The following is a 12,367-nucleotide window of genomic DNA, read 5'->3' as shown; positions in this document are numbered from 1 at the left end:
TCCGGATTTTATCGTGTCAACTTTTGTGCAGGCGACATACCTGAACGTGTAACTTACGCATTCTGTCATTTTACTCTACGACCTAAATACTAAACACATAAATATCTAGGTTTCCGGGTCCTTAACCGCTTCCAAGATCATCCTGAAAAGAGTTGACAAATCGGTAATTCCGGCATTAAAAATAAGCAAGGTGAATACTTGCATACACTTAAATTATGTTCTACTTTTCTTCAGGAATACATATAATTATAATAATTACACCCGTTTGGGAAGGGATTTGGATCCTTGTATTCAAAGATGTTCCTTGTTTTATCGCCCTATTCAATAACATTATGAAGTGCTAAACACGTTAAACTGTTTATAATTGTCAAAAACACTAATATTGATATAAGTTAACATTAAAACTTCAATGTTTACGGGACATTACAACGTTCATAACATAGCTCCAGACTTATATCAATATCAAATATATAGCAATGGGGAGAAGGGTTATTCTACGATTAATCTAATTAATATTCATGTTCATCTCAGGCTTATTAAAATTAGAAGCTTAAATTATATTTATTTATTTAATGTAATCTCGATTTTAGAAATAAATAATGCAGGTTATGAGGTGTGAAAATTGATCTTTATTGCTCATGGTGCATCATACATGCTGAGCTGCGATTCACAACTACCGGGTGGTCCTACGTTTCGAAGGGTGCTACCTACGTGATCAGCTGTCGGAATGGCAGTAAAAGAGACGAAATAAAGAGCGAGGGAGGCGACGAAATCACTGGGCTAGTCGAAGTCTAAAATTTTACTCGCTACCATTACACACTGTCTCACATCATGTGTTATTTTCACCCCATGAAAATTACAGGGCAAGCTAAAGCCGCTTTAACTTACAAACTATTCGGGTTTTTTATATATATATATTTTTTATCATGAACCCGAACAGATTAAGTTCTTAGGTTGTAGCAGTAGTAGATACGTATCGGCACGACAAACCCTGTAATTAAGCCTGATTGGATAATTTTACATAAACTTATTCACTAAAGCAAGCCAAACCTGGACCATAAACATCCTCCCGCACAAATCCCCTGGTAATTTTTGGCTGTTAACAGGTGTGTCCTGACTCTTAATTGACTTTATTGCACAAAACGGTGTCTTAACTTCGGTTATCCGTGTTTTATCTGCTATTAGCTTGCAGAACGTGACGACGTGCTCGCTATCAATAAAGCTCTCGGGAAAAAATGAAAAAAAAATTAATAGTTAGCTAACTTTTATGGTTTTCTTATTAAATACTGTAAATTGGCATCCCGTGGTGTTATTAACTCAAGAGGGTTAACAATAATTCACGTACAGTACGTGGGATGGGTTCTTCAGATGAAAATTAAAATTTTTATAATGGCTTCAATTCAATATTCTTCAAGGCTCAAACTTTTTCAATTAAAAATTAATATCTCAAATTCTTTGTTAATGTAAAAATATCTAAAATAGAAGCTGTAAAATGTTCCTCCAATTCAAAAATATTCAACCGTACAAGGTTCAAAATTTATAAATTTTTTCTAAAACATTTAGGCCTAAGCATGTTTAAAGTCTCTAGCGCCTAATTTATCAACAGATATACAATTTTATTTATTTATTTCTTGCTTAAAAGAAAATTTTACTCTGGAATTTTAGAGGTGAAAATAAAATTTCGAGTTGACCTTTTGTCTCCCACCAATTTCCCCAATTTTAACCACAAAAGTGCGCTTTCACACCTTGGTTAGGCAATCCCCTAAATTGGAGGTGTGGTTGAATGCAGGAGAGGAGGGAATCCCCTGTTATGAGGACAAAGGCTTCTAATTTAAAACTACAGAGGGCAAATGAGAGGTTTGCTGAGGAATCCCTAGCAAGGAATATACGACAACGCGATATTTTATTATACTTTTTTTTTTATGTATGACGAATTGGAACTTTAAAAAAGGGTCTTAAAATTCGTGCTAATGAAAATTTAACATTATAATTATTTTAAAAATAAATCGTGCATAAAATATTTTAAATTGTTATCCTTCTCTTAGCCTAGGACTACTTTTAAAGCAGTCATTAGATCTTTCAATATTGAGTCATTCAATCGGCATCTCTTTGAAATGTCGGAAAGATCAAAGTACAAGGTAGGAAGTTTAGTTAAGAACTCTCAAATAAACGGTAAAGACAGGAAACGAGAATAGGAATTTACTACAGAAAGGCAATTTGGGCTTTATTCAATAAAGCATAAACTCAACTTCTAAGTTATCAGTTTGATTTTAAAATTAAAAAAAAAAATGATATAATTAATTTGTAAGGAGTTCATCAAACTTAAGGTCATTAACGTTTGGGCCTCCAATTTCGACGAGTATATCAAGTTTGGTGCCAGCATGAAGTCAAATTACAAATTTCTAGTGTGAAAAGAAGCTGGATACTTGCACACACCAGGAAATGTTATTGTGTTGTATATACACGAGCGAGTGTCATATGCCACTATCATGATTCACATGATCACGCGACCTGTAAGCAAGGCTCGCTTCCTGTACACACGTTTAACACGCGATACTTAGTGTTACATCGAATACATCCATTTACATTATTAACACGATCCACTACAGATATTTGGCTTCGGTAACACGACCATAAAATGGACTTTACTAATCTATAAAATGACGTTTAGGAATAAATCTTAACCGAAATTAAAATCGTCATTCAGAAAAAAAAAAAAAAACATTAAATTTACTGTTATTAAGAGGCATTTTGCCACGTTATATAGAAACAAATTGAAAATATTCAAGGAAACAGAAACCATTAAGTGTGCGGCGAGAGTGAATAACTGTCATTTAGTTTTCACTGATGTAGGTTAAATGTCCCTCTTGGTGGTCTCACTTTTAGAGCATTTTCTAAAAATTTCCCGTTCGTTCGTAGATAAGTTAATGCAAAAAAATATTTAAAAAAATAATATATATATATATATAGATAAATTTTCAAAATTTTTCACTTTAATCGTAATATGCTAGGCAATGAATAGAGCTTAGTTTGTTGGACATAACATACGGTATACAGGACAAGTGGGATCATTTGTTGTTTGTCAGTGCTTACCGATAACGCTTAATAGCTTTGTACCCCGCTGTTGCTGGTGATTGAACAAAGTGTTATCAGACTACAAGTCACGTCCAATGTGATGAAACAAGATTTATTTGAACGAGCTTCGCATAATTGAATGACAAATAGAACCCTTTACTATTTCAGAATAAATGGTTTGGGGTCTCTCGAGTTCATAACATCCTACAAGAACGATTTAATTATTCATATATCGCGAGTTATAATCTTCAGAAAGTAAAGACATTTTTTTGGGGGGTAATTTTTTTCGGTTTCATCAAAGAAAGTGATCTTTTTTTATGATCCAACTTTAAAGTTTCAGATTTAAGTGGAACACAAATGCATCGGTTAAGATAATCTCGGTAAATTCGGCGATAGGATCTTTATGTCAAAAGCTTATCTTTCGTATTCTTTAACCGAAATTCACTGGAAAGATCTTCTATGCCCATTCGTCTGTATAGATTTACTTTGATGATTTACGTTCTAACCTAATTGACCATAAAATATAATTTGAAAGACTAAATAAGGTCTTCAAGGTGGGTGCGAGTTGCTTCTTAACTTCGAGATCCACCCGTTCGAACCATAACAAATGGAAAAGTTGGAGTAGAGGTGTGTGGGTGAAAGATGACCTATGGCCTCTCACGTCTTGTGACACGGGGGTGAGTAATTACTCTGAAAGTTGTAGAGGGGATGGCACCGATGGGGACAAACAAATAATGTTTTATCTTTTTTTCTCCTTCGACTGTCTTTGGTTGTGTCATTTGTCTTGAAGAGCACCATTTTGCAGTCAGACTGCGTGGGTTATTGGGAAAGTACGGCTTTCATTATGGAAAAAAAACGTAGGTAGGCTTATTTTAATTGAAATTGAGATGGCTAAAACGTTTCAAGAGGTTATAAATCGATATAAAATGCAATGCAACAGGTTGTTGCTTTGCATAAACTAAACAAGGAAGAATTAAGATTCATTATATATGAGAATATCTAAAAGTTCTTTAAAAATTTTGATCCGTAACTGATTGATAGAATTAGAATTAACAATTTAACCCTATAATTTGCTTACTATGTTGGAAAAATTTTAAGAAAACGACCATTAAGAACGTGAAAATCAGTTTAAAAACTTACGCAGATCTACATATATGTAAAATAACAATAAAGTAAGAATATATTTAAATAATGGGATTCATAACGGATCTATTTTACGACTTCTAACAATGAATTTATTCCAATAGAGTTTTACGAAGCGCTGGACTTGACCGCAAGCTATAATATATAATAAGCTCTTCCCCTCCACCAAATAATAATACGTGTAAAAATGTGAGGCCCTAAGCTACAGACTAATAACGCGAGGCCCTAAATTGCGTCTTATTTACCTTAAGTGAAGATCAGGCCCTAGTTTTTGGTAATTTTAGCTAACTTTGCACATAAAGTTAAGTTAATTTGAAATTATTTATTTCATTTTACTAATTAAGTTTATCTTTTAAATGATAAATATTAAATATGGGTTTTGATCTTTGACTTCATCTCAATACAACAATTTTTCTGCTACATTTTCCAATAAAAAAAAAAGTACTTAAATCTTTATCCGGATAATTTTAATAAGTAAAGTAAATACTTAAAGAGGCTATATATTGTGTATTTCAGCGCTAAATCTTTAAAAGTGAAGAGGCCTCATCCGGATCCAACCCAAAGATCCTTATTTTGATCTCATCCTGGTTGTCATCTCGAGGGAGCACTAACGCATTGAAATCTAAGGTGCTTTAATGATAAGCTTACATTTGATATCTGATTCTCATCCCAGTCTCGTCAGTTTATCTAAAAATATGATAATAATAATAATATTTTTTAATTTAAATTTAAAAAACCTCCCTTTCTCGAGATGTAATTCACACTTTTAAACTAGAATAAATAATTTATATTCTAAGAGATTAAGACGAAATCTGCAAAAATTTTGAATGGATTATAAAGAAATCAATAATAATTTAGGATTTTAAACGATAAAATTAAGCTTCACTCGTCATTTTGAATAGTTTAGCTGTTCGGTAATATTGTTAAATTACTTTACATTAATCATTTTAGAATAAATGTGTACAGTACATACGTAAGGCCTACCTACATACAACATACACGACACGAAAATTAATATATTCTATGGAGAAAACTGTCCTCCCCGTGTTATGTATTGTCAACTGAAACGAACACGAAACAGAACATTTTTCGATAGACAGTAAAGAATGACTTATGTTAATTTACCCGCATTCTGTGTCATATAAGTCTACTAAAGTAAACTTTACAACGGTAGCCATAAATGTCAGGAAATATGTAAAGAAGAGAAAAAAAAAAAAAAAAATGTAAAGTAAAAGTGAACGTCACAATATAGGACACGATGCGATATAGTTTATTATCCGCTTCACGCACGCGCCTGTCGTGCCCAGTCACGACTAGTCATTATCGGTCACTCGTGACAAAAGTTGTCGTTCATTCCCGGCACGAACTTAAATTATTTTTCCCGTTATTCACCTTCTGTTTTTTCAAATGAAAAAGAAAACATGTTTAGAATATTATCTTATTGTTTGCTAATCTTAAAGATTTCAAAATATTGAAAATTCCTCGTCATCTTAAAAATTGTTGCATCCTATTTGTAAATATCTGCATAACACCCGTGAATATTTTAATTGTGGGCCTTTCCACAAACGAAAACAATTAAAATTTGTCTTTTTTTAATAGTTTCTACTTGCTATATTTTTAGTCATTTTTTTTTACTAGCATCTGTCAGTAGTTTTGTACGGCTTAGTAGCCTTTGGTATGTATAAACATTACCATTTTAGCGATTTAATAGCTTAATTATTGAATTTTTATGCAATGTCGTGTGATGGAGACATTCTAAATGATTGGCAAGACACTCATTAAAAACTACTAATTTTAGTGATATTGATTATAATAATTATGATGACTTGTATCATTTGTGGGTATAATTAGAAGCTCTCACGTAACCATTTTTAATAACTTTTCCTTTTAATTTAAATACTTTTTTTTTTTTTAAATCAATAGAAAGTTAGGAAACTTAATCTAGCGTGTGTAGAATTTATTGATTTTAACAATAGCAAATTTTCTAATTCCAGAGTTGAAGAAATAATCAAGAATAAGCGAACTAACTACTGACATAATGGATGTAAGAATGCTGTAATTACGTTGCAACGAGTAATTTAAATTATGCGAGAGTTAAATATTTAGTAGGCAATTAGAGAAGATAAACAAACAGAACGGTCAATTGAAATTAAATGAATGCTTATCCAGATTATTACGATTCTCGATGGCGCGCTGCTATTTTTTTTCTTTTTTTTTTAATATTTTTTTCTGCTCACGTCGAGCCGTCAATCATAGAATCAGATAAATATACCTCGATCAAAAGGCGTCTTTAACTACGGTATCAGATTTCCCCAGCTTCACCATCTTTCTGACAATGGATCAAAATATTCCCTCTTGTAGATGCACGGCACGATCCACCGTTTGAAGTTTGGTTTGACGTCCCTTTGCCCCTTGCAGGGACCGCACCCTCTAGCTCTTCGTACCTGTCTTACTCAATCAAGATGCCTCGGTTGTTAGTCCTTTCTGATAATCTACATGGTAGTCCTGCCAAGGCTTAAATTAGCCCGTGCAAAATTTGATTTTATAAATGTTAATCATCGACAATGGGGGGCATTCTTCTACGTGTTTTCAGTTGCTTATCTTTAATGGTAAAAGGTAAAAGAGAAGTAGAAATAAAGAAAATAGAAGATTAATGTGATTATGGTTAAATTTTAGGGGAAAAAAATGATCGCCGGAGCTATAAAGACGCGTGTCCACTCGGATAAAGTATCGTTAGATTAGATTAAATGACAAGAAGTACCTCCCTTTAGAGAATCTTTAATTATACTGAGAAAAGAAATGTTTGGACTCGGATATAGTGGGCGTGGTGGCAACACCATTATTATTCATGGTGTGAAATCATTACCAGATTGAACATGAACTTAATTAAGAGAGGAGTGAGAAAATAAGGGATACTTGACACTCGAACAGGCATTGATTGTCCACGCTTCAGATTTATTTAACTTAAACTCCACCGCGTAAAATATAAATAAGCTTCCGAACAAGAGGAAAAAATTCTATTATAATATTGTTTAAAAGAATATTTACATTGTATTTTATTTAAATTAAAAATTGAACGTGTTAGAAGAGAAGAAATTCGGTTCGACTTTATCCGGTTCGTCCAAACAAGGACGATAAATGTCTCTAGAATTCTGTACGTTTTCTGCAGCCCATCCCACTTCCTGTTGCACGAATAGGGAGGGTGAGTTCTCCATCACATCAGGTATGCAGTTCAGGTACGACTGACGATCTACAATGTTAGATGGGGGGAGAAAAGATTTTTCTTATAATCTGTTTTGTGACAGTATTGTTACTCATTCCGTACAACATGGACTTTAAATGACTTTGGTGAAATGTGAGTGAAATTTAAGACGCTTTTCTTCATCCTTGGCATGATGTGAATGAAACCGAGAGTTTAGCAATTTTCTCTTCGTGTCAAATTTATTTTTCTCTTTTATTTAAATGTACTGTACAGTACAATGATGTATCGGCTTATACGCAGTCGATACATCCTATACCTTTATATATTTTTGCATTTAAATTTATTTAAAATCTTTCTCTATAATTTTTAACGGATAATTTATGTACAAAAAAGTAAAATCGAGACTAACAATTTAAGTTGTTAATAAGAAATTCCAACTCGATATTAGATGTTAGGGATGCCCTAGGGATGCTCTGGGCTGGTGATTAATAGGGCCAGGTGTAACATTTTATATACACTTATAGGCATTTTAGATAAGATCCTGGAACATATCCGAAAGTACAAACAATTCTTATAAAGGCCTATCCTACGTAACATCTAATATTTCATTTAGCTTACTAAAGGATGTAGTTCGTTTGTGTCGCAATAAAATTTATAGCTTAGAAAATAGTACGAGATGCTTCTCGACCTACTGCTTGCAGCTCGTAGACCAACAGTTTAAAAAAAGGGACTAACCTTTAATGGAAATGTTTATAATTAAACATATCAATCTAACTTTATCTTCGTAAAGAAAATGATAACTTTAATTACCGTATGACATTCGAGACCAAAGTTCAAACTGGTTATTTGCAAACAAGTTGAAAGCTATCGGAGCAACATGCTTCTAAAGGTGTACAGACATAGCACTCCTTCTCGTCTGTGGTGCCACTTTTTAGAACGGCATTGTACCGAGGTGTGGGGGATGACAAGGGTCTCCGAGTGTAATTTGGGTCTACCTGACGCCTCTCTTTCGCCCGCCTCTCGAGCAAGGTCGGGTCAGATACTGAGGTGTGAGTAAATAATGAATGTTTCGTCGCTAAACTCCTATTTGTATATAGACTACATCATAAACCACTTTTAAAGTAGTCTATCTAGATTTTAAAATGCCTAAATTACACGCGCGTACCGATAAAAATCTAGTGGAAATCGTGAATTTCTTGGCTGGTGGCAAACTCTGGAGGCGAGTTACCTGTGTAAGTTTACAGTAGAATTAAATATGGTTACGACTAAATAAAATATCATTGCAGTTAGATTCGCATGGCACCTGACATAATCTGCACTTATGCGGAGCATGGAGACCAACGATTTCACGCTGATTCTGGTAATGTAACAGCACCCAGACGGTGGAAGGCCCCTTGAGGTACTTCCACCTTAGTGTCTTTTTTATTACGAGCATTTGCCCAGCCACTCCTTAAGGATATAATACCAGGCTTTCTCTGACCACCCGTCCGTTATTTTGGTAAGGCCGTTGTGGCCTGACTATCCAGGCATAAGCATCGCTCTAAGGCGAATCTGGTCTATGTTTACCAATGAGAACCTTACTTCACATTGTCTCCTTACTTCTTAAAGGATTTTAATAGGGGTTTTAGTGTTTATAAAACTTTTCTTTTTTAAAGAAATTAATTATTTAATGCTAATTCTACCGTTTTTTATTCGAATTTTATTACGTTATATACGGATTTATGCATAATATATTTAAATCATTTTAAAATTTATGCCATTTTTTAAGTAGTTTCATAAAATAGAAACATAATCTATCGTTAATGTAAGCTTTTGCAACAAATTTATTCTTCTTTCTTATCAAAATAATGTAATTTAGATTTTATTATTTGGCTTGTGCGGATTATACGTAAAGAGCATAATAAAACTTGTATAAAAAATCCTATAATTTTTAATATTTAATTTTTAATTCAATGTAAATATAGAGTTTAAGCACTCATTCTCGTAGAAATTCTTCTAGAGATGCAACCTGATTAATGCATAAAAATTCCAATATTTTGACTCAATTTAAAATTTATAAGAGCCAGAAATATATTAATTCTTAACAGATCTACGTTCTGTACATAAATATAAAGATATAAATAAGCTTATCGACATAATAAATTACGTTGGAAAGCTTACGTAGTCTACATTAAAAAAAATAAAAAGTAGTCCTTAAACTACAGAAAATAATCTATATTTCTGTAGTCTAAAGTTGTTCGCACTATTAAATTTACATTATAAGGTCTATGTATTAATTTAAGAGTCTTAAACAGACTCAACGCGTTTAAATTTCTAATTAAGTTTCGGGAATTTATTGCTGACAGATCTTAATCGCCAAGCCCAACATCAAAGACTGTAGCGAGCTTATAAAGTTCTAAAAATATTTTTTGATATTTAATGAAACCTTAAAATAAGTTTAATGAATGATAAGGAAGGTTAAGATGTTACTGTAGTATATATTTCTCTCTCTCTCTTTTATATATATATATTTTTTTTTCTGCTTTGGTTCCTCTCCCAGATATGATAAAGATGTCGGCAATAAACGTTTCTATCCTTAAGTTTGACTTTTATTACTGCACTTTTACAACATAGAGACAGAGAGGGAATGGCCGCAATTCTAATTGCAACGTGACATACTCGTGTTTATATCTAACAATAGCCTGTAATGCTATTTTATACTCGTTGTAATACTTCTGGATCAGAAAGGCACACCCTGTTTGTGTCGTTCTTGCTAATGCCTCCGATAAAAGGAATTAAAATATATGCGAACTCCCGTAACTGCACCTGATAATTTAATTATTTTTATTAAGCTATCTTACGGGTATTTTTTTTTAAATATATTATTATTATTACTTTTATTTGTCTCCAGCGATAACTCTTGAAATAAATTTTAATAAGAACTTCTGCAATTAAACTTTTAATAAGATAATTGTAGACTGTTATAGTTAGGGGAGGAGTTTGATGATAAAATTTTATTTTAATTCTAATTATTTTCAAGTAATGCCTTTTTTATTATCGTAAAAATTCTTTTTTTTTTTTTTCCTCTATTGCCCCGAAGATTGATGAAGTAGATTAGTCTATAGAGTGATTAATAAATGTTTTGCTAATGATTTTATATATAAGTTGACTGATTTCTTACGTTTCGACGTATAAATATTAGTCGTTTAAGCTCGATAACTTGCATTATTAGTAATTTTTTTCCCTTGGAAACTCTTAATTTTTAAGGAGAAGCCATTAATAAAATAAGACTAATGATTATTCTTTATTTTATTGGCCTAAAGTAATTTACTTTTTTGGCAAAATTAGTACTTTTTTCTTTACATTATTTCAAGGTTTAATCAAGTTATTAAATGATAAGCATTTATTTAATATGTAAAAAAATGAATAAAAAATCAAGAAAAGTTAATTTTATATCAAAAATAACTCCAGCATAATGGATATTGAACATGCAATACCCTTAAAAAATCGGCATAAAAAATCAAGAAATAATTTTAGAAAATTAAAAAAAAATCCAGAAACATGTTCAAAAACAATTTTTCTTTTTTACATCAATATAAAATTCAGAAGCGAAAATATATATATATATATATTTATGCGATATTCGACTTTCCGAAACTGAATGATCCATACACCTGGCCAATGTGGGTGTTCTTAAAGTTACGTTACACCCAAAAAAGTTACAACGACCACCCAACCCTGAAAAATTGGGTGGCAGATCTGTCTGTCCCTCTAAATCTAATAACCCTCACTATTGTGTGCATAACCTCCAATATCTTCATAAACTCTACCGTACCGTTCACTACCCATTCTTCCATGTCATATCATGTCTAATTAACTTTGTTTGATGCGCTAAATACACCTAACCTAGCCATAGAATGAATAATGATAACGAATATAAAATATGCTTGAAAGAAGTGGAAGAAAATAGGGATTTTTTTTTTCCGTATCCTTAAAGCCATAAATAAGAAGAAACGCGATAAGGAGTGATGTAAACAGCGCTATCGATGGCTTAACAGATAGTGATGCTTTTTGTATTCAATCACAACTAGCAATAAATCAATCAAGTTGATTAGTTAACCTTAATGATGGCACGAGCATTCTTCATTCCAACACATGCTTAAACAGCAGCGTACTCCACTCATCTGATGACGATTACAATGATGACCGCTCGTAAAATAATAATAAAAAACAATTATATTTCTGTGATTTTAATACTGATTTTTTTATAGAGGAAAGAGGAATTTCTATACTTTCCTTTTATGAGAGATAGCGAGTTCGGAGAGGGAAGAATCAAATAGACAATAAGGAGCACTAAATTATCGTCAGTATTTTTACAACATACTCCCTGATTCAATGCCTTTATTGAGTGTTGTAAGATTGTTGAGATTACACGACAGTAAGATCTGTCAGATTCAAGCACGGGTAATTTATTTTAAGTACAAAAGAAGAAAACGTTTTGTACCTGGAGCTATAGAGAAAAGATCACTTGTATTTCTATCTTACTTCATCTTTTGACTTTTTATAGCTAAATGTCGCAGAAGGATTAGTAGAGTTATTTAATGCGAATCTACAACAGAATGGATAAGGATCTACAGCAGTTGACACGACTCTTATGGAGACACATCGGAACTTTTCCACTGATTTTAATCTATATCTAAACCCTAACTAATTTTAATTATAGATTATTATAAGGTCTTATTATTGAGTAGTCAATGGCCAGAAAATTAATGACTAAAGCTGAAGATTATAGCATTAATTTATTATTTTTATTTGTACTTGTCAAGTGGTTAATAATAGTTCTGCAATGAATAATTCTCTGCTTAGATTTTAAGATTCGAAAATATAATAAAACTTTTTTTAATTATTAAATAAGACTATTATTAATCACTTTACAAAATAAAACACCTTTTTTTTATATTAGTTTAT

The sequence above is a fragment of the Centruroides vittatus genome, unplaced genomic scaffold, assembly GCF_030686945.1.
Source record: "Centruroides vittatus isolate TY-2023 unplaced genomic scaffold, ASM3068694v2 contig_900, whole genome shotgun sequence".
NCBI classification, from domain to species: domain Eukaryota; kingdom Metazoa; phylum Arthropoda; class Arachnida; order Scorpiones; family Buthidae; genus Centruroides; species Centruroides vittatus.
Note: the sequence above shows the minus strand (reverse complement) of the source record.